The sequence below is a fragment of the Mobula hypostoma genome, chromosome 21, assembly GCF_963921235.1.
Source record: "Mobula hypostoma chromosome 21, sMobHyp1.1, whole genome shotgun sequence".
NCBI classification, from domain to species: domain Eukaryota; kingdom Metazoa; phylum Chordata; class Chondrichthyes; order Myliobatiformes; family Myliobatidae; genus Mobula; species Mobula hypostoma.
This window is the reverse complement of record NC_086117.1, coordinates 52,251,101-52,274,627: the sequence shown is the minus strand read 5'-3', so window position 1 is coordinate 52,274,627 and position 23,527 is coordinate 52,251,101. Positions and strand designations below refer to the sequence as shown.

The 23,527-nt window shown below is 42.8% G+C and overlaps 1 protein-coding gene across 2 annotated transcripts in view; it reads right to left on the bottom strand.

Moving 5' to 3' along the window:
• sbno1 (strawberry notch homolog 1 (Drosophila)) overlaps positions 1-23,527 on the bottom strand; it is a 151,184-nt gene that overhangs the window by 105,115 nt on the left and 22,542 nt on the right. The window lies entirely within an intron of this gene.

Sequence of the window (23,527 nt, the reverse complement as noted above, 5' to 3'; positions counted from 1 at the left end):
AATATTATAAATCATAGCCGATGCACCTTTCTGACATGGATTAAGGTTAATTATCGAATCTAAAATATATATAGGAGGAAGCATTGGAAAGGAAGGAAGTATAGTACTTAGAAAATTTCTAACTTGTAAATATCTAAAAAAATGTATTCTTGATAGGTTATATTTATTAGATAATTGTTCAAAAGACATAAGGGAACCATCTAAAAATAAATCCAAAAACCGTAAAATACCCTTAGTCTTCCAAGTTTGAAAAGCGCGATCCGTAAAAGAGGGAGGAAAAAATATGTTACCTAAAATAGGAATCGCTAACCCGAATTGATTAAGATCAAAAAATTTTCTGAATTGAAACCAAATACGCAAAGCATATTTAACGATCGGGTTAGAGACCTGCTTAAGGCGTTTCGAATCAAAAGGAAGAGATGAACCTAAAATAGAACCAAGTGTATAACCCTGAACAGATTGTAATTCCAATGCTACCCATTTAGGAATAGATAGTATATCCCGGTCAAGTAACCAAAATTTCATATGTCGAATATTAATAGCCCAATAATAAAATCTAAAGTTAGGTAATGCTAAACCTCCATCTCTCTTAGCTTTCTGTAAATGTATTTTACCCAGTCTCGGATTCTTATTCTGCCAAATAAATGAAGAAATTTTAGAGTCGACTTTATCAAAAAAAGATTTAGGAACGAAAATTGGTAATGCCTGAAACACATAAAAATTTTGGCAAAAAAAACATCTTAACTGCATTAATACGACCAATCAAAGTTAAATATAAAGGAAACCATTTAGATGAAAGTTGAGTAATATGGTCTATTAATGGTAAAAAGTTAGTCTTAAATAAATCTTTATGTTTACAAGTAATTTTAATCCCAAGATATGAAAGGTAATTATTAATCAATTTAAATGGAAATTTATAATATAAGGGAAGATGTTTATTAATCGGAAAAAGTTCACTCTTACTAAGATTTAATTTATAACCTGAGAAAAGACCAAATTGTACTAATAACTCTAAAACAGCAGGAATAGATCTCTCAGGATTAGAAATATATAAAAGTAAATCATCAGCATAGAGTGATAATTTATGGGACTTTAATCCCCGAGTTATCCCAGTAATATTTGAAGATTCTCGAATAGCAATTGCAAGAGGTTCTAATGCAATATCAAATAATAGGGGACTAAGAGGACAGCCTTGTCGAGTACCACGAAAGAGAGGAAAAAAAGGTGAGTTTAAAGAGTTAGTACGAACCGAGGCTACAGGGGAGTGATATAACAGTTTAATCCAGGATATAAATTTCAGGCTAAAATTAAACATTTCAAGCACCTTAAATAAATAAGGCCATTCTACTCTATCAAAAGCTTTCTCGGCATCTAAAGAAATAACACACTCAGGAACATTTTGTGAGGGAGTATAAACGATATTTAACAATGTACGAATATTATAAAAAGAGTAACGACCTTTAATAAAACCCGTTTGGTCTTCCGAAATAATAGAAGGAAGTACTTTTTCTAGTCTATTTGCTAATAACTTAGAAAAAACTTTAGAATCAACATTTAATAAAGATATTGGTCTATAAGATGCACATTGAGCAGGGTCTTTATCCTTCTTTAGTATTAAAGAAATTGATGCTCTATTAAAAGATTCCGGAAGTTTACCAAGTTTCAAAGAAGCCTCAAAAACCTTATAGAGCCAAGGAATCAATAAAGAAGCAAAACATTTATAAAATTCAACGGTAAACCCATCAGGGCCAGGAGCTTTCCCCAGATTCATAGAAAAAATAACATTCTTAATCTCATCCATTGTAATGGAAGTATCTAATAAAGAAGACATATCCTGTGAAATCTGAGGAAAGTCTAACTTATCTAAAAAATCATTCATATATTTAGAATCTCGAGGAGACTCTGATTGATATAAAGAAGAATAAAAATCACAAAAGGTTTGATTAATCCCCACATGATCCAATATCAATCGATCATTTTGGTTATAAATCTGATTGATTTGAGATTTAACATAATTAGATTTCAATTGATTAGCCAGCAGCTTGCCAATTTTATCACTGTGAACATAAAAATCACTTCTTGTTTTCTTTAATTGGTTTACAATCGAGGACGAGAGTAGTAAACTGTGTTCCATTTGAAGTTCAGTTCTTTGTTTGTATAGCTCCTCAGAAGGAGCCATAACGTATTTCTTATCAATTTCTTTAATCTTGTCCACAATTGCCATCTCCTCCTGCTTCTGTTTCTTCCTCAAAGCAACGGAATACGAAATAATCTGACCCCGAATATAGGCTTTAAAAGTGTCCCAAAGAGTGTTAACCGAAATATCTTCTGTATGGTTAATTATAAAAAAAAGCTCAATCTGTTCATTCATAAAATTAACAAAGTCCGAGTCCTGAAGCAACAGCGAATTAAAACGCCATTGTCTATTGTTTGGTATATTGGCCATAATTTTAATAGAAAGCTTAAGTGGAGCATGATCCGAAATGGTTATAGAATCATAATCACATTTAATCACTGAAGGAATGAGACGAGAATCAATAAAAAAATAATCAATTCTTGAATAGGAATGATGAACATGTGAAAAAAAGGAAAAATCTTTTTCCTGAGGATGCAGAAAACGCCAAATATCCATCGACCCAGAATCAGAAAGGAAAAAATTAATCAAATTTGCAGATTTATTAGGTAAAGTCCGTAAAGGAGCCGAACGGTCCAAAGCTGGAGATAAACAGGTATTAAGATCTCCGCCCCAAATCAATGAAAACTCGTTCAAATTCGGAAACTGATCAAACAATGATTTATAAAATTCCGGACAATCCATATTAGGAGCATAAACATTAACCAAAACTACTTTTTTATTAAATAGTAAACCACTAACCAATAAAAATCTACCATTCGGATCAGAGATAATATCCTGTTGTATAAAAGTAACTGAGGAATCTATAAAAATAGAGACGCCTCGAATCTTAGCATTGGAGTTCGAATGAAATTGTTGTCCCTTCCAGAATTTGAAAAAACGTAGTCTGTCCCCCCTCCGTACATGGGTCTCTTGTAAAAATAAAATTTGTGCTTTAAGTCTCCGGAACACTTTAAAAACTTTTTTTCTTTTAATAGGATGATTAAGACCATTAGTATTCCAGGAGACAAAATTAATAATAGACTCCATAAATCCTAAAGTCAACCCACAACAAGGAGGATTGACAATAGGCGCGACCCACAAACCCGGAGAGGAAACAGAACATACAAAAGATACCGGGGAAAAGGACGCAACCAGTACTTCAATAATGTATATAGCCCAAAGAAAAACAAACTAAAACGTGAAGCCCCACCCCCCACCCCCCACCCCCACACCCCAAGGCAAAATCTAAAGCAGACCCGCCAGAAAGAAGCAAGCGCTAAAACTACCCCCATGACTTCCGGTATACGCTCCCTAAAAAAAAGGTATAAATATGAAAAGGATCAGCTAATTGTAAAACAGTAAAAAAATAAGTAAAAAAAAAAGTTAGCTCAATTAGAATACACACAGAACAGAACAAAAGCCGGAAAATATATATTAAAAAAAAAACCACAATAAACCTCAAACTCATGAATAGACACAGCAACAAAAAAAATAGGATTATTAACATAAAGTGATTATAAAAAGCAAAACAGAATAAAATTTAAACAAAAACTACAAAATTTAAGGCCGCACAGGAAATACGTAAGATGACAAAAGGGAAGTAACCACCCAGAATCCCCTGGGAAAAGAAAGAAATGACGCAGTTAAAAAGAAAGTTTAGTAGCCATATTAAGAAATCGAAAGTAAACTTTTCTGCCCAAATAGGGCACAGAAAAGTTAAAACCAACCAATTCACAGCCTCCGATCAACGGAGAAAATTAAAAAGAAAGCAATTAAGATGTTGGAGATGAAAGTTGATCCAGATAACTCTGGGCATCCGATGGAGAATCAAAAAAACGAAGGGCTCCATCTGACATGCGAATCCTTAGACGTGCAGGGTACAGCAGCGCTGGTCTTAAATCCCTCTTATAGAATTCCGACATCACGGATCTGTAACGGACCCGTTGGTCCCAGATTGGCTTACTGAAATCTTCCACGAATCGGAACTTAAGATCCGAAAAATCAATGAAGCCTTTAGATCGAGCGAATCGAAACAGTCTCTCCTTGTCTTGAAAGTAATGAAAACGTAAGATAACATGCCTAGGTCTATCTGACCTAGACGAGTATGATGGGATTCTGTGAACACGATCCAGTAGCGGTGGTTGGTCAGGAAATACAGTAGGGAATGCATCTTTTAAAAGTTGGGAGAAATATTTCATGGGGTTGTTACCTTCAGCGGCTTCCCTCACGCCAATCATTCGTAAATTCTGCCGTCGCATTCTAGATTCCAAGTCAGAGTTTTTAAAAGTCAAAAAGTCAAGTTTCTTCTTCATTACATTAATTGTTTCTTCGATTTTCCCCATCTTAAGCTCACTTTGTTGCGCGAATTTTTGAAGATCAGATATAGCCGACTGATGTTCCGCAATACATGTTTGCATCTTATCAATTAAATCGGCAATTTTCTGGAAATTAGTTGAGATTTCCGTATGAATCAGGTCTTTAACAGGGCCTGCAATTTCCGTACGAATCATCTCCCTAACAGAGGTTGAAATTTCCCTCTGAATTAACTCCGCTATCGCTTTCAAAGTCACCGGTGATTCAGTCGGAGGGAGATCCGTAGCTTTCGGTTTAACCGGAGGTTTACCATCCTTGCCGTCTTTCTCGTTCTTAGACATAGCAGATCTAAGTTCCATCCAGTTGTCGGAGAATTCAGTTTAATTCAAAGTATTGTAAGAGTTGATGCCTTAATGGTTAATTAAAGTATAGCTGACCATAGAGAAAAAAAAACTCAGAGGTAATGGAGCGAGTCAAGAACGCGACTTCACTCCATGAGCGCTACCGGAAGTCCCCGACATCTCCAAGCCTCAATGACCTCTGATTTTGCTCCCAGGACTCCCCAATCATAGGACTTTGATCTCTACATCCAAGCACTTGGTTGTTGAACCAAACAGCAAAACCTTAATCACTACTTCAGTATCGCAACACTATGACCACTTTGACCAATCTGCAATACACTGATCTTTTTGTTCTAATCATGTTCTTTCTTGTAAAATAAATGTGAAATTTGTGTTTTCCTTAATGTCCTGTATCTGATGCTATTTGTCTTATTGCAAGACCACAGTTAGCAGCAATTGGTGATAACATCTCTCTGCTGACACTCAACACAGGTGCACCTCAAGAATGCATGCCTAACCCACTGCTGTACTCACTTTCTCTCAACACCCATGACAGTGCTGCGAAGCACAGCTCAAATACTACCCATAAAGTCACAGTTGGTAACATTTCAAGATTGCGATGTGGAGGCATACAGGAACAATATGGATCAACTGGTTGAGTGGTATCGCAGCAACAATCAGCAAGACTAGAAAACTGATTGTGGGCTTCAGGAAGGGGAAGCTTGGGGATAACACTCCACTCCTAAAGACCCGTACTCAATGTTTCAGAAACAGTTTCTTCTCTCCTCCATCAAATTTCTAAATTTTCCATGAACAGAACCTAATACCTTTCACTGTATTATTTATTTTGTAATTTATAGTAATTTAATGTTACCCCACTGTTGCCGAAAGCAAACTTCACATCACCATAATATGCCGTGGTTGTATGACGTGGGTGATCATGGTCTTTCCATGACCTTGACTGCTCCTGGCAAATTTTTTTTACAGAAGTGGTTTGCCATTGCCACCTTCTGGGCAGTGTCTTTACAAGACGGCTGACCCCAGCCATTATCAAAACTTTTCAGAGATTGTCCCATCTGGTGTCAGTGGTCACACAACCAGGACGTGATATGCACCAGCTGCTCATATAGCCATCAACCACCTGCTTCTATGGCTTCAATGGCTTCACACGACCCTGATCGGGGACTAAGCAGGTGCTACACCTCACCCAAGGGTGACCTGAAGGCGGGCGGAAGGAAGGAGCGCCTTACACCTCCTTTGGTAAAAGCACATCTCCATCCGCCACCTGTTCACATCATAAGATTGCAATAAGTAAAATCTGGTTCTGATCGGACTCTGAGTAAGAGTATGAGTGTGAGTGAGTGTAAGAGTGTACACATATGTCAAACAACTCAACTGAATTCAAATGTCTACCTCTGAGCCAACATTTCAACACATTGCATTTACAAGTTTGAGCAGATGGAGCATGGGATCCTAAAAACAGCGCGTTCACATTGAATTTGACCTTGAAAACGTCAGCACTGTAGATAACACTTTCAGCAGTGCAGGGAAATCAATAGTCGAGTTGCACATAGCTGTATTTTATAGAATATGAACCACAGTTCAGGAAATGAAGAGTGTATACTTTGTAAATCATCAGCACTAGGATTAATGGCAACCTATCCAGAGGAAGGAACTCAAAACTGAAATGCAGAAGCATACAAACAAATTTGCAGGAGGCTACTGGACCCTTAAGTCTGTGGCCTCCTGCTACTGAACCCCAAATACCGCCTTACCTCCTTATCAAAAACCTATCCATACACACGTATAAAATCTTCTAAGCTGATTCTGCCATCCTTAGAGAATTCCAAATTATCAACCTTGTCTGAGAAAAAACATCATGTCATTTGCCTTAAATGGGTAACTCAATATTTTTAAAAGCCTTCTTGATCTAAACATACTGTTCCAGAATAGTTTTTTGTAACTACTTAGCGAGGCATCAGTCGTTTGGTGTCGATCATGTTTGTTGTGCCCTAGCCATCTAGATAGACAAGGCAGGGCAGTAAGATATGGAGAGCGAGCTGTTCCAAGTTGCAGACTCCCATCTCAACACAGCTGATGACGCCAAAGGAACAGCAAACAGATACAATTTGGCACCAGCAGCACCACAGGAGTTATCTATCAGCATTGAACTCAACATAAGACTGCCTTAGGGACTCCAGCTCTGGATTCTTCCTTTGTGGTTTACTTCCAAAGCTGTCCTGAGTGAATATAGCTGCACGGCAGTGGAGGCTGAGATCAGTTTTTCTTCTCCAAGATGAGCTGCCATCCACAGCTGACCACGATACTTTGGAAATAATACCTCATGTCACCCATCACCTTCTCTTGTCTCCTTACTGGTTCTTTAGTCTATGTGACTATGTGACTATGTGACTTTGTACCACTAATTCTTCTGACTGGCAACTGAAAGTCAATCTTGACAAGTAGCGAAAGTCCCCAACTTCCTTGCATCATTGTCCAAGGCCTGACATGGTCATTCTATCAGAAACCTTGAAGCAGTTGGTCATGGTAGGACTGACAGTTCTTTGGGAAGATTGGATTGAGGAGGCATTTGAGCATAAGAAAGCCAAATCCCAGGAGCTGGGAGAGCAGTGCCAGGCCAGAGACAGAGTTGGAGGGCATGATGTGAGCCTATAGAGGTGGGGTGTAGAGGTTTTGCTGGCTGCTCACTGTGCAGAACCTGCTCTCTCCTTGACATTATGGGGGCTGCAAAGAAAAAAGCCAACCAGACTGTCACAGAGGCTGTTGAGCGAGCATCCAGGTGGCTATGGATCAACAGGTGTGACCCATGGACCAGTTCTGCTGGGACACAAGCCGGGGACTGATCAACCCTGGCTGGATTGCCTGGGCGAGGGTGTCTGATGTGCCCCAGTGCATCCTGGAATGTATCTCACCGTCAGCCACTGGAAACAGTTTCTCCTTATTTACTCTTCCAAAAAAGATCACTGAACATCATCATAATTATTCCTATAAGATCAGTGTCAAGCTTCTTTGTTATCATAATTCATGCTTGTTACCTGCATGCAAGACAATGCCCACCTAGTATCAGTAAACCAATTAGCACAGTTTAGTTACTAATTCACTTGTTTATTATGTGCCATGTTGTATGACGTATATGCAACCATGGCCTTTCCATGACCAGGATCGTTTTTTTTGAGAAGTTTTTCTACAGAAGTGGTTTGCCATTGCCTTCTTCTGGGCAGCATCTTTACAAGATGGGTGACCCCAGCCATTATCACTACTCTTCAGAGATTGTCAGCCAGTGGTCGCATAACCAGGACTTGTGACATGTACCAGCTGCTCAAACGACCATCCACCACCTACTCCCATGGCTTCACGTGACCCTGATTGGGGGCAGAGCAGATGCTACATCTTGCCCAAGGATGTCCTGCAGGCTCGTGGAGGAAGGAGCCCTTAGAAGTCCTTTGGTAGAAGTATATCTCCATCCCGCCACGCAGTCATTAATGAACAGCTTTAAAAACCTACAAGTCTGAAGGGAAAAGAAAAAGCTGCTATACTAGAAATGATAAGCATTGAATAAATATTCTAATAATAAATTAAACTGTGCCATATTACTCTAAGTGGGTTTATGAAACACTTTGTTCTCAATGGTTTGGTTCCAAAGAGTAGGAAAAGTAATGAAGGCGGTTTCAATTTCAGTCATCAAACGGGAGGTGGATAATTACCTAATAAGGAAATAAGTTCCAGATCCAGGGAGTGTGACGAGCAAACAGTCGGAACAGATGCCATTGATCGACAACCTTACTATAACCATTCTAAGACTTGGAGTGCTCAATATGACAAGCAACCTTTGAAATGAAAACCCCACATAGAAAAATTTCTTGGCTCTTGCAACTCACGCATGGCTTCATGGTTAATGGTCATCACCATTAAAAACTTAATGGCACACCTACAAACAATTCCTGTCTGATTTATGCTTCACTGTCACTTAAAAGGGAGAATGGGAAACATGCTCAATTTCTGCAATTATTAAAAATAACAGATCAAGCATCACCACAATCAATACTCTGAGCTAATATCAATAAGAGGAAAATGTCAAGGTATTATATTTCAAGAGAAAGCACAAATTTTCTGTACCAGGATAATAATGCACTGGAATAATCACAAAGTATGCAAATACAAAAAAAATCCAAATGCACTACCATACTTCAGATTGATATTGAAGTTACAGAACCATAAAATTTTAAAAAGCGCATTTTTCCAATGTATAGAAGTTAAAATCATGCCAGTCAGAGAAATAACATGTGGAAATAAGCTGTATTCATCAAAATTATACCACTCGAGACTAAAATTACCTCAAAGTCAAGTAATAACAGGCTATTAAATGTAGAGCTCATCAAACAAGTGGTTCTATATTTCCATGAATATATTCTCCCACACCATTTCCCCAGCAAAACAAACATCCCTGATTAAGATTTCGTAGCACTGAACACTGCAGAGAGGAAAGTTACTGGTTGCCAGTTGTTCCTCTTGGAGAAAAACAAAAATACATGCAGCTCATTGAAATAACGACTTCAGAATATTTGTCAACTTCTCTGTCAGAGCTCATGTTGGAATGATAAGTTTGAAATAAGTTCATGGAGTTATGAATCATAGTAAAAAAATTAAATCAAAATGGTGGCTACATTTATAGAGAATATTCACAATAAAATCAGCAAGGTGCTTCACGGTTAAACACTAACATGAAAGCAATTGCTTTAAGTTTTTAGATTTTAGATGTAGAGGTACAGCACAGTGACAGCCCTCTTGGCCAACGTGCCCACACCACCCAATTACACCCATGAAACAAACTAACCTACTAACCTAGACATCTTTGGAATCTGGTCGGAAACTGGATCGCCTGGAGGAAACCCATGGAGAACATACTTACAGACAGTGGCGGGAACTGAACCCGGGTCGCTGGTGCTGTCATAGTGCTGGAACCGCTATGCTACCGTGCTGCCCCCATTGGGCAACCTTCAGACGGTTCAACTAAAGGCCGCAGAAGTCTTAAACAGAAGCTTTAAAAAGGGCAGAGGTGGATAATAAAAGGAGGGAACTGACAACGATTACAGTAGAATCAGAAACAATTTGGCCTGATAAGTCTGTATCAGTTCTGTACAAGAGCAATCTTGGTGGCAGCATACCCCTGCCCACTCTCTATAGTAACCCAAATTCCTTACAGATCAAGATCCTTATCCAGACCAACACACACAAAACACTGGAGCAATTCAGCATCTTTGATGATGGATAGATAGTTCACGTTTTAGGTTGAGACCCTTCTTCAGGACTGAAATGGAATGGGGAAGGCGCCACAATAAGAAGGTGGAGGGACGGGAAGGAGGCTAGCTGGAAGGTGATAGGTGATGCCAGGTGGGTGGGAAAGGTCAAGGCTGGAGAAGAAGGAATCTGATAGGAGAGGACAGTGGACCACATGAGAATTACAAGTGATAGGCAAATGAGAAGAGATAAAAGCTTGGAGTGGGAATGGAGGGGAGGGGAGAAATTTGTTTACCAGAAAGAGAAATTGATATTCATGGTATCATGCAACACACATCAAAGTTGCTGGTGAACGCAGCAGGCCAGGCAGCATCTATAGGAAGAGGCGCAGTCGACGTTTCAGGCCGAGACCCTTCGTCAGGACTAACTGAAGGAAGAGTGAGTAAGGGATTTGAAAGCTGGAGGGGGAGGGGGAGATGCAAAATGATAGGAGAAGACAGGAGGGGGAGGGATGGAGCCGAGAGCTGGACAGGTGATAGGCAGAAGGGGATACGAGAGGATCATGGGACAGGAGGTCCGGGAAGAAAGACGGGGGGGAGGGGTGACCCAGAGGATGGGCAAGAGGTATATTCAGAGGGACAGAGGGAGAAAAAGGAGAGTGAGAGAAAGAATGTGTGCATAAAAAAGAGTAACAGATGGGGTACGAGGGGGAGGTGGGGCCTAGCGGAAGTTAGAGAAGTCAATGTTCATGCCATCAGGTTGGAGGCTACCCATACGGAATATAAGGTGTTGTTCCTCCAACCTGAGTGTGGCTTCATCTTTACAGTAGAGGAGGCCGTGGATAGACATGTCAGAATGGGAATGGGATGTGGAATTAAAATGTGTGGCCACTGGGAGATCCTGCTTTCTCTGGCGGACAGAGCGTAGATGTTCAGCAAAGCGGTCTCCCAGTCTGCGTTGGGTCTCACCAATATATAAAAGGCCACATCGGGAGCACCGGACGCAGTATATCACCCCAGTCGACTCACAGGTGAAGTGATGCCTCACCTGGAAGGACTGTTTGGGGCCCTGAATGGTGGTAAGGGAGGAAGTGTAAGGGCATGTGTAGCACTTGTTCCGCTTACATGGATAAGTGCCAGGAGGGAGATCAGTGGGGAGGGATGGGGGGGACGAATGGACAAGGGAGTTGTGTAGGGAGCGATCCCTGCGGAATGCAGAGAGAGGGGGGGAGGGAAAGATATGCTTAGTGGTGGGATCCCGTTGGAGGTGGCGGAAGTTACGGAGAATAATATGTTGGACCCGGAGGCTGGTGGGGTGGTAGGTGAGGACCAGGGGAACCCTATTCCTAGTGGGGTGGCGGGAGGATGGAGTGAGAGCAGATGTACGTGAAATGGGGGAGATGCGTTTAAGAGCAGAGTTGATAGTGGAGGAAGGGAAGCCCCTTTCTTTAAAAAATGAAGACATCTCCCTCGTCCTAGAATGAAAAGCCTCATCCTGAGAGCAGATGTGGCGGAGACGGAGGAATTGCGAGAAGGGGATGGCGTTTTTGCAAGAGACAGGGTGAGAAGAGGAATAGTCCAGATAGCTGTGAGAGTCAGTAGGCTTATAGTAGACATCAGTGGATAAGCTGTCTCCAGAGACAGAGACAGAAAGATCTAGAAAGGGGAGGGAGGTGTCGGAAATGGACCAGGTAAACTTGAGGGCAGGGTGAAAGTTGGAGGCAAAGTTAATAAAGTCAACGAGTTCTGCATGCGTGCAGGAAGCAGCGCCAATGCAGTCGTCGATGTAGCGAAGGAAAAGTGGGGGACAGATACCAGAATAGGCACGGAACATAGATTGTTCCACAAACCCAACAAAAAGGCAGGCATAGCTAGGACCCATACGGGTGCCCATAGCTACACCTTTAGTTTGGAGGAAATGGGAGGAGCAAAAGGAGAAATTATTAAGAGTAAGGACTAATTCTGCTAGACGGAGCAGAGTGGTGGTAGAGGGGAACTGATTAGGTCTGGAATCCAAAAAGAAGCGTAGAGCTTTGAGACCTTCCTGATGGGGGATGGAAGTATATAGGGACTGGACATCCATGGTGAAAATAAAGCGGTGGGGGCCAGGGAACTTAAAATCATCGAAAAGTTTAAGAGCGTGAGAAGTGTCACGAACATAGGTCGGAAGGGATTGAACAAGGGGTGATAAAACAGTGTCGAGGTATGCAGAAACCTTCAACTGTCGGAGGCAGAATGCTCTGTTCTCAGTAAGGGCCTCACGTTTGTCCCCCTTCGCCCACACCTCAGCGAGTTCCGTGTTCGCCATGATGCGGAACTTTTCTTCCGCCGTCTCCGTCTCCGAGCCTACTTCTTCGGCAAGGACTCTTCCACCCCCACCGATGACCCCTTCTCCCGTCTTCAACCCTCCTCTTCTTCATGGACACCCCGCTCTGGTCTTCTGCCTGCTCTGGATCTCTTTATTGCCAACTGCCGACGGGACATCAACCGTCTCGACTTCACCGCACCTTGTCCCCATTCCAACCTCACTCCTTCGGAACGCTCTGCTCTCCACTCCCTCCGCACTAATCCTAACCTTATTATTAAACCCGCTGATAAGGGGGGTGCTGTTGTAGTCTGGCGTACTGACCTCTACCTTGCCGAGGCACAGCGACAACTCGCGGATATCTCCTCTTATTTACCCCTCGATCGTGACCCCACCAAGGAGCACCAGGCCATTGTCTCCCACACTATCAACGACTTTATCCGCTCAGGGGATCTCCCATCCACTGCTACCAACCTTATAGTTCCCACACCCCGCACTTCCCGTTTCTACCTCCTACCCAAGATCCACAAACCTGCCTGTCCCGGCCGACCTATTGTCTCAGCTTGCTCCTGCCCCACCGAACTCGTTTCTGCATACCTCGACACTGTTTTATCACCCCTTGTTCAATCCCTTCCGACCTATGTTCGTGACACTTCTCACACTCTTAAACTTTTCGATGATTTTAAGTTCCCTGGCCCCCACCGCTTTATTTTCACCATGGATGTCCAGTCCCTATATACTTCCATCCCCCATCAGGAAGGTCTCAAAGCTCTACGCTTCTTTTTGGATTCCAGACCTAATCAGTTCCCCTCTACCACCACTCTGCTCCGTCTAGCAGAATTAGTCCTTACTCTTAATAATTTCTCCTTTTGCTCCTCCCATTTCCTCCAAACTAAAGGTGTAGCTATGGGCACCCGTATGGGTCCTAGCTATGCCTGCCTTTTTGTTGGGTTTGTGGAACAATCTATGTTCCGTGCCTATTCTGGTATCTGTCCCCCACTTTTCCTTCGCTACATCGACGACTGCATTGGCGCTGCTTCCTGCACGCATGCAGAACTCGTTGACTTTATTAACTTTGCCTCCAAATTTCACCCTGCCCTCAAGTTTACCTGGTCCATTTCCGACACCTCCCTCCCCTTTCTAGATCTTTCTGTCTCTGTCTCTGGAGACAGCTTATCCACTGATGTCTACTATAAGCCTACTGACTCTCACAGCTATCTGGACTATTCCTCTTCTCACCCTGTCTCTTGCAAAAACGCCATCCCCTTCTCGCAATTCCTCCGTCTCCGCCGCATCTGCTCTCAGGATGAGGCTTTTCATTCTAGGACGAGGGAGATGTCTTCATTTTTTAAAGAAAGGGGCTTCCCTTCCTCCACTATCAACTCTGCTCTTAAACGCATCTCCCCCATTTCACGTACATCTGCTCTCACTCCATCCTCCCGCCACCCCACTAGGAATAGGGTTCCCCTGGTCCTCACCTACCACCCCACCAGCCTCCGGGTCCAACATATTATTCTCCGTAACTTCCGCCACCTCCAACGGGATCCCACCACTAAGCATATCTTTCCCTCCCCCCCTCTCTCTGCATTCCGCAGGGATCGCTCCCTACACAACTCCCTTGTCCATTCGTCCCCCCCATCCCTCCCCACTGATCTCCCTCCTGGCACTTATCCGTGTAAGCGGAACAAGTGCTACACATGCCCTTACACTTCCTCCCTTACCACCATTCAGGGCCCCAAACAGTCCTTCCAGGTGAGGCATCACTTCACCTGTGAGTCGACTGGGGTGATATACTGCGTCCGGTGCTCCCGATGTGGCCTTTTATATATTGGTGAGACCCGACGCAGACTGGGAGACCGCTTTGCTGAACATCTACGCTCTGTCCGCCAGAGAAAGCAGGATCTCCCAGTGGCCACACATTTTAATTCCACATCCCATTCCCATTCTGACATGTCTATCCACGGCCTCCTCTACTGTAAAGATGAAGCCACACTCAGGTTGGAGGAACAACACCTTATATTCCGTATGGGTAGCCTCCAACCTGATGGCATGAACATTGACTTCTCTAACTTCCGCTAGGCCCCACCTCCCCCTCGTACCCCATCTGTTACTCTTTTTTATGCACACATTCTTTCTCTCACTCTCCTTTTTCTCCCTCTGTCCCTCTGAATATACCTCTTGCCCATCCTCTGGGTCACCCCCCCCCGTCTTTCTTCCCGGACCTCCTGTCCCATGATCCTCTCGTATCCCCTTCTGCCTATCACCTGTCCAGCTCTCGGCTCTATCCCTCCCCCTCCTGTCTTCTCCTATCATTTTGCATCTCCCCCTCCCCCTCCAACTTTCAAATCCCTTACTCACTCTTCCTTCAGTTAGTCCTGACGAAGGGTCTCGGCCTGAAACGTCGACTGTACCTCTTCCTATAGATGCTGCCTGGCCTGCTGCGTTCACCAGCAACTTTGATGTGTGTTGCTTGAATTTCCAGCATCTGCAGAATTCCTGTTGTTCATGGTATCATGTTTGAGGCTACCTACAGTGAATGTAAAGGTGATGCTCCTCTACATCCTTGTCCAGATGTTTTTTTTGTACAATAAAACTGAATCACATTCTGGTAGGACATCCAGAAGCAATGGTAGGAACCTTAGGAGCAGTGTGCTTAATTTCATAAGCCAAGGCACTGAGAATAAGTTTAGTGCGTCATGTTGCAGCTCTATAAAATGCTGGTTAGAGTGCATCTGGAATCACCTCAACACAGGAATGATGGATAGGCTGCATTTGGAGTCACCTTGACACGAGAACAATAGTTAGACTGAACTTGGAGTCACCTCACTATAGGAAGGACATGTAGCCTATAGCAGAGAAATGAGGCTAGCATTTGCAGGTTATGGTGAGCATGGGTGATTTGGGTCAAATGTTTTTTTTCTCTGCTGCACAATACTATGACTCAATACTATCCCTGGCTGTCCTGATAAAGGGTCTCAGCCAGAATATCAACTCTTTATTCCTCTCCATAGATGTTGCCTGACCTGCTGAGTTCCTCCAGCATTTTGTGTGGTACTCTATGCCATGTTCTGTAACTTCAAAACATTAAACTAATTCAAAGAAGGACACAAGAGTCTGGAATGTGATTCTAAACTCGTGTTTACTTTAAGCAAGGTGTGCACATGTCACATGGTAGCGTGATGACATATGTAATTCACATATTTTCTTACATACAATCCATAATTATTTAAATGAACAAGAATGGTTAATCAATATACATACTACAAGATTACTCAAATATTACTGAAAAATTAAATACACAACGACACACACAAAATGCTGGAGGAACTCGGAAGGCTTTCCAGCATCTGCAGATTTTCTCTTGTTTGTGATTGAAATACACAACAATCTGGTTTTCCAGCATCTGTAGAAACTCTCATATTTACCTGGGTATAGATTCAAGACCTCAAACACCCAAAAAGTATCAATGTTTTTGCTCACGTTCAATGGGGTACTTTGCCAATCACCTCCATTCTGTGCCAATGGAAACTACCTCTGTCCATTGGCAATTGCCTTCATAACTCTAATCATACCTCCTTCCAAATGACTCGAAGGCAGTGGTTCCCAGCCTGGGATCCATGGACACCTTGCTTGATGGTAGTAGTCCATGGCATAAAAAAGGTTGAAAAATCTTTGCTCTAGGGAGAGGAATTCAAGTTTCTATCCACATAACTGAAGTTCAACATGCTCAGAGTAATTTATGAACCTATTCTATATATGCACTTCAGCTTTCACATCTAGCCTAACATCCTGTAGCCAAAATTGGAACAATACCCCAGTCTTGTAGTACCGGCGAAGGGTCTCGGCACAGAACCTTGACTGTTTACTGATTTCCATAGATGTTGCCCAGCCTGAGTACCTCCAGCATTTTGTGTGTGTTACAATACTCTAGTTAAACCATCTCTTCCTACTCAAATGTAACACTTCACATTTCTCAATGTCATATTTCATCTGCATCTATTGGCCAAGCTGCCTTATCGCCTTGAATAGTTTGTCACTATTCTTATCATTCATTTCCCCACCCCCACCCCGATGTCACTGCAGCTCTAGAAAATGTTCAAGTTCATTTTAGGAACAATAACTCACAATTTCATTCCTTGAGGGTCTCCACTGTAAACTTTCCATGAGTATGAAATAGCTACCTTCCACTTTGACTAGATCCCTAGTATTTAACTAGTTTTTGATTAAAACTACAACAGCCACTTTTATTCCAGAGTCATCCATCTTGATGACGAATTTGGCACCTCAGCAAATGTCTTTTACAAGTCAATATATTGCATATTGCAGCAACCTGCATTCCATAAAACCATAAGATACAGGAGCAGAATTAGGCCATTTGGCCCATCGAGTCTGCTCTGCCATTTCATCATGGCTGATCCAATCTTTCTCTCAGCCCCAATCTCCTGCCTTCTCCCCCTGACTCTTCATGTCCTGACTAATCAAAAATCTATCAACCTCTGCATTAAATATACATAAAGACCTGGCCACCACAGTTACCTGTGACGAAGAAAATCCACAGATTCACCACACTTTGGCTAAAGAAATTCTTCATCTCCGTTCTGAAAGGATGCCCCTCTATTCTGAGGCTATGTCCTCTGGACTGAGAGTTTCCCACCATAAGAAACATCCTCTCCAAATCCACTCTATCACTCCATCATTCAATAGGTTTCAATGAAGTTACTCATCATTCTTCTGAATTCTAGTGAGTAGAGGCCCAGAACCATCAAAAGCTCTTTATATAACAAGCTATTCAAAATACCGGAATCATTTCCGTGACCCTCCTCTGAACCTTCTCCAGTTTCAGCATGTCCTTTCTAAGATAAGGGTCACAAAACTGTTCACGGTGCTCCAAGTGAGGCCTCACCAGTGCTTCATAAAGTCTCAACATTACATCCTTGCTTTTACATTCTAATACCCTTGAAATGAATGCAAACATTGCATCTGCCTTCCTCACCACAGACTTGACCTGCAAGTTAACCTTCAGGGAATCCTGCACAATGACTCCAAAATCCCTTTGCACCTCAGCTTTTTGTATTTTCTCCCCATTTAGAAAATAGTCAACCCTTTCATTTCTTCTACCAAAGTGCATGACCATATACATCCTGATACTGTATTTCAGCTGCCATATCTTTGTCCATTCTCCTGATCTATCTAAATCCTTCTGAAGCCTCTCTACTTCCTCAAAACTAACTGCCCTTCCATCTATCTTCATATCGTCTGCAAACTTTGCAACAAAGCCACGAAGTCCATCATCCAAATCACTGACAAATAATTTCTTTCCTCAAACTCACCGCTGTCTGTAAGGAATTTATACATTCTCCCTCGCGACTTTGAGGGTTTCATCCAGGTGCTCCGGTTTCCTCCCACAGTCCAAAGATGTACCGGTTAGCAGGTTCATTGGTCATTGTAAATTGCCCGGTGATTCATCTTGGGTTAAATTGGGGGTTGCTGGGAAGCATGGCTCAGTGCTGGAAGGGTCTATTCTGTGCTGCATTCTAATTAAATTAAATATGACTGGCTTTTAACAAATAGATGCTGGTTAGAATTTAGTACAGCATAGGAACAAGTCCTTCAACCTCAACATTCTGATAACTTATAAATTTCCTCCAATTTTTATTTTACTTTAATAAATTCATTCTTGACTCAGTGACTGCTTATCTTGTCCCCAGTTGTTTCTAGGACTACTCCACTATCAAGGTTAAATTGATTGAGTGGGTCACATCCAGATTTATGCCCACAGGTATAATGTTAGCAATTTTCCTGCCACTGCCTTTAAGGAGTTTGTACTACCTCCCCGTAATCATGTGGATTTTCCTCCAAGTGCTCTGTTTTCCTCCCACAGACCAAGGATCTACCAGTTGGTTGCTTAATTGGTCATTGTAAATTGTCCTGTGATTAGGCTTGGGGTAAGTTGCTGGGTGGTGCTGCTTAAAGGGCTGGAAGGGCCTATTCCATGCTGTATCTCAATGAATAAATAGATTTTCCAGTCCTAAATCTCAGCCCCTATCCCTTACAATCATTTCATCTTCACATTTCAAAATTGATTCCTTTTTTTGTTTTTTCTCATGCTCATTCTTCATCTCATTTTCCTTTTTCCTTTCCGTAAATCAGTCTGGGTCTGATTTGCGTTAACACTCCCCCCTCCCCCCGCAACACCAACCTCTCTTTTATTCCCCTTCTTCCATTTTTCTCAATTTTGGTTATCTAGGGAGCCCACCTTTAATTCCCTATTCTCATTCTTCATGGGAATACAGCTAGAATGTATCTAAAGTTCATACAATTGGGTTTCATCAGCCGTGGTTGGCAAGTCATCTAGAAGGAAAACTCTGATCTCAAACCTCCGCTCCCTTGTGGCTATACCCATTCACGGAGAAGGCTTTGGGAGTAAACCCTGAGGGAAAAATCAGGAGCTGGATTCCCTGAGGTGAACCTGACTGGCAGCTCCTGCGGTGGCGCTGGTGGCAAACTGTATCAGTCTCTGCTGTTCCTTCGCAGTCATCAGCTGCACGGAGAAGGGGAGCCAGCTGTATGGGCAACAGGTCGCTCTCCGTATCGTACTGCCCTGCTTTACATGTCAACTATGTAAATGGATAGGAAGCAACATCCATGGTTGACCCTGACCAACGGAGGCCTCACAATATCTAAAATTATCTCCATTTTAAAGTCCTCCTAATGCTTAATTGCTTTTGCATGTTAAGCTCTGATTCCACAAAGGCCAGATCTGTTCCCAAGCCACTGAAACTGCCTCTTTCTCAGTGTTTCTGGATTGGTCTCTGTCCTTTCTACTGCTATTTCAAACCACTTGATATTATCATTTCTGTTCCTTGGTTGTTTCCCACTAATACTTGCTCTATTTGACCCAGATCATTTCCCACAATAAAGTCCAGTAATACCACCTTCCTTAGTTGGCCATATGCACACTGATCAGGAAGATCCTCCTGATGACAATCACCCCCTCTCTTCTTCCAGTGCTGTTGCAATTCCAATCTACAAACGTTTGTATATTTTGGACACTGAAACCCTCCATTAGTACAAAATTACAGACCTTACAACTCAGACAGTCTCACAATCTAAGAAAGCTGGAGACTCTCTGAAGGACAGAGCTGAAGAAATTGTAGAGTTCTGGCTCAATTGAAGGTTGCAGGAAATTACAATACAAATGCAGATTGTTTTTTTTTAAAAAAGCTGCAAGTTCTGAATGGGTTCAGCGAGGAGCACAGTTATATAGCATAACGGTTTAGAGCAGCAGCTGTGAGATTTAAACCCGGATCTTACAGTTGGTGCTATAAACCATTATGCTACGCAACCGTGCTCCTTGCTGAACCCAATCAGTACTTGCAGCTTTTTAAAAAAAATATGCACTTGAATTGTCATTCAATTAATCTAAAACTCTAAAGTCAATTCAACTCCGATCGGGGTTCAATTCCTGTTACTGCCTGTACGGAGTTTGTACATTCTCCATGTGACCACATGGGATTACTCTGTTGCTCTGGTTTCCTCCCACATTACAAAGACAGACAGGATAGGGTTAATAAGTTGAGGCATGCTATGTTGAAGCGTGACAATACCAGCAAGCTGCCCCAACACATCTTCGGCCTCTGTTGGTTGTTAACACAAAGATATTTCACTGTATCTTTCAATGTACATGTGACAAATAAAGATAATCAGTGCCTGCACTTCCTAAGGAGATGGAGGCAAGCGAGGCCCCCCCCACCCCCACCCCATCTTAACTGCATTTTACAGAAGCAGCACCGCGGTTGTCCTAACAAGCTGCATCTCCATCTGGTATGGGAGCAGTCGAGCATCGGACCGGAAGTCCAGAAAAAAGGACTGTGAGAGCAGCTGAGAGGATCATAGGGGTCTCCCTACCACCCATCGGAGACATTGATCAGTAGTGCTGCATATGCAGGGCCTTTAGTTTTGATCCTTTATCAAGGATCCCACCCATCCATCCAGCATCCCCTTCGACTTTCTAACATCAGGCAGGAGACTCTAATGCATAAAAATAAGAACAGTCAGAATGGGTAAACACGAGGAATTCTGCAGATGCTGGAAAGTCAAGCAACACACATCAAGTAAACGCAGCAGGCCAGGCAGCATCTCTAGGAAGAGGTACAGTTGACGTTTCGGGCCGAGACCCTTCGTCAGGACTAACTGAAGGAAGAGCTAGTAAGAGATTTGAAAGTGGGGGGGGGAGGGGGAGATCCAAAATGATAGGAGAAGACAGGAGGGGGAGGGATGGATCCAAGAGCTGGACAGGTGATTGGCAAAAGGGATATGAGAGGATCATGGGACAGGAGGCCCAGGGAGAAGGAAAAGGGGGAGGGGAAAAAAAAACCCAGAGGATGGGCAAGGGGTATAGTCAGAGGGACAGAGGGAGAAAAAGGAGAGAGAGAGAGAGAGAGAGAAAGAATGTGTGTATATAAATAACGGATGGGGTACGAGGGGGAGGTGGGGCATTAGCAGAAGTTAGAGAAGTCAATGTTCATTCCATCAGTTTGGAGGCTACCCAGACGGAATATAAGGTGTTCTTCCCCCAACCTGAGTGTGGCTTCATCTTTACAGTCGAGGAGGCCGTGGATAGACATATCAGAATGGGAATGGGACGTGGAACTAAAATGTGTGGCCACTGGGAGATCCTGCTTTCTCTGGCACACAGAGCGTAGGTGTTCAGCAAAACTATCTCCCAGTCTGTGTTGAGTCTCACCAATATATAGAAGGCCACTTCGGGAGCACCGGACGCAGTATATCACCCCAGCCGACTCACAGGTAAAGTGTCGTCTCACCTGGAAGGACTGTCTGGGGCCCTGAATGGTGGTAAGGGAGGAAGTATAAGGGCACGTGTAGCACTTGTTCCGCTAACAAGGATAAGTGCCAGGAGGGAGATCAGTGGGGAGGGATGGTGGGGGGGGGGGAACGAATGGACAAGGGAGTTGCGTAGGGAGCGATCCCTGCGGAAAGCAGGGCGGGGGGGAAGATATGCTTAGTGGTGGGATCCCGTTGGAGGTGGCGGTAGTTACGGAGAATAATATGTTGGACTTGGAGGCTGGTGGGGTGGTAGGTAAGGACCAGGGGAACCCTATTCGTAGTGCGGTGACTGGAGGATGGAGTGATAGCAGATGTGCATGAAATGGGGGAGATGTGTTTGAGAGCAGAGTTGATGGTGGAGGAAGGGAAGCCCCTTTCTTTAAAAAAGGAGGACATCTCCCTCGTCCTTATCCCATGATCCTCTCATATCTCTTTTGCCAATCACCCTGTCCAGCTCTTGGCTCCATCCCTCCCCCTCCTGTCTTCTCCTATCATTTTGGATCTCCCCCTCCCCCACCCCCTTTCAAATCTCTTACTAGCTCTTCTTTCAGTTAGTCCTGACAAAGGGTCATGGCCCGAAATGTCGACTGTACCTCTTCCTAGAGATGCTGCCTGGCCTGCTGCGTTCACCAGCAACTTTGATGTGTGTTACAGTCAGAATGGGAAACAGTTTCTTCTCTCAGGCCAACAGGCTTCTGAACTCCCTGTCGCACCCCCTTCGAAGTATCACTAGTTAATCTGTTCCGTACCTTACAATATTTAGTTTATGCACTTCAGTTTGTTATTTATGTGTGATTCATCTGTAGATTTTATCCTTACCTTCATAAGTTATCATGTGTAATGTGTGGCATGTGTAGTAGTGCTTTATCTCCTGGTTCAGAGAAATGTTGCCTCGTTTCTATATACGTTATATGGTTATACATGTTATATACATGTATGTAGTTAACTGACAATAAACTTCACTTAACTTGACTTGAAACCACAGCTATGTCTAAAGCAGAGGTTTGCAACTTAGGGTCCACAGACCCCTCAGGTAATAGTAGGGCTCCATGGCATTGAGAAAAAAGGTTGGGAACACTTGATATAAAGTAATCTTGATATGAAGCAAACTATAAAAAGCTCAATCCCATAAACTTAACCTTAGAATGCAACCACACAAAGAGCAGTATAATCTAAGAAATACACAAAACATTAAAGTTTGAGACAATTTAGCCCAACTTTGCACCAAAACACTTCTGCACCATAAGCATAAGAATCCTGTGTCAATATCACTGGACAACAAAGATTTTACTTCCTGAATACTTCTGGGGGTATCTTATGGATTTTGGGCTAATGATCATGAAAATTACCGTGAAATTTCCCTATCACACATCATTTATTTGAAATCATCTATACTTTGTATTTCAATTGACAATTCAATTGACAAGTCAGAATTACTGATGCCATAACTAAGGCTGTTTTTTCATCCACAAGACAAAGAGGACATCAACGACAGGCAATTCGAAGAACTTCTAGTGGGACTGGAGAAAATCGCATTCAAGAATGTTGCAGAAAATGTTCATGTCCAGCTATGTACAGCTGGTTGACAACATGCTTCAAGTATACAAAACCATTAAGTGCAGGGGGGAGGGGGAACGTCGACTCAGACCATGAGAGGCTTGTGTTGGGCATTTTCATGCCTTACAAGGCACAGATTGGAAGTCTGTGTGGGGCGCCACTCCTCACACAGACACTGGAGCAATGTGTGGTTAAGTGCCTTGCTCAAGGACACAAACATGCTGCCACAGCTGAGGCTTGAACTAGCGACCTTTAGATCACTAGACAAATGCCTTAACCACTTGGCCACGTGCCCAACACAAGTGCAACATGTCACCAAAGATTCATTTTCTGAATTCCCATTTAGACTTCTTCCCTGCAAATCTTGGCACCACCAGTGAAGAGCATGGTGGAAGGTTTCCCCAGGACATTGTGGTTATGGAGAAACGGTATCAGGGCAACTGGGATCCATCAAAGCTGATTATTGTTTCAGACATTGAGTATAAACAAAAATTACCAACAAAACATTTTTGCTTAAACAATTGCACTGTTATGCAATTAAATACATTATGTTCAATAAAGGTTAATTTCTTGTTTCCTGCAAATTCCTACATTATACAAGTAGTCTGAAATTATATTTGTAGTCTATCAATGAACAAACAAAAATTCTGAGGAAGCGACATTCTCAAAAAAGCTTGTTGTCCACAGTTATCAGAGGCAACATTCAATTTGAATATATGCAACCCTAACTTCCATTACATACATTACAGCAAAAAGACACATTACAATCTAAACATTATAGCAAAGAGTC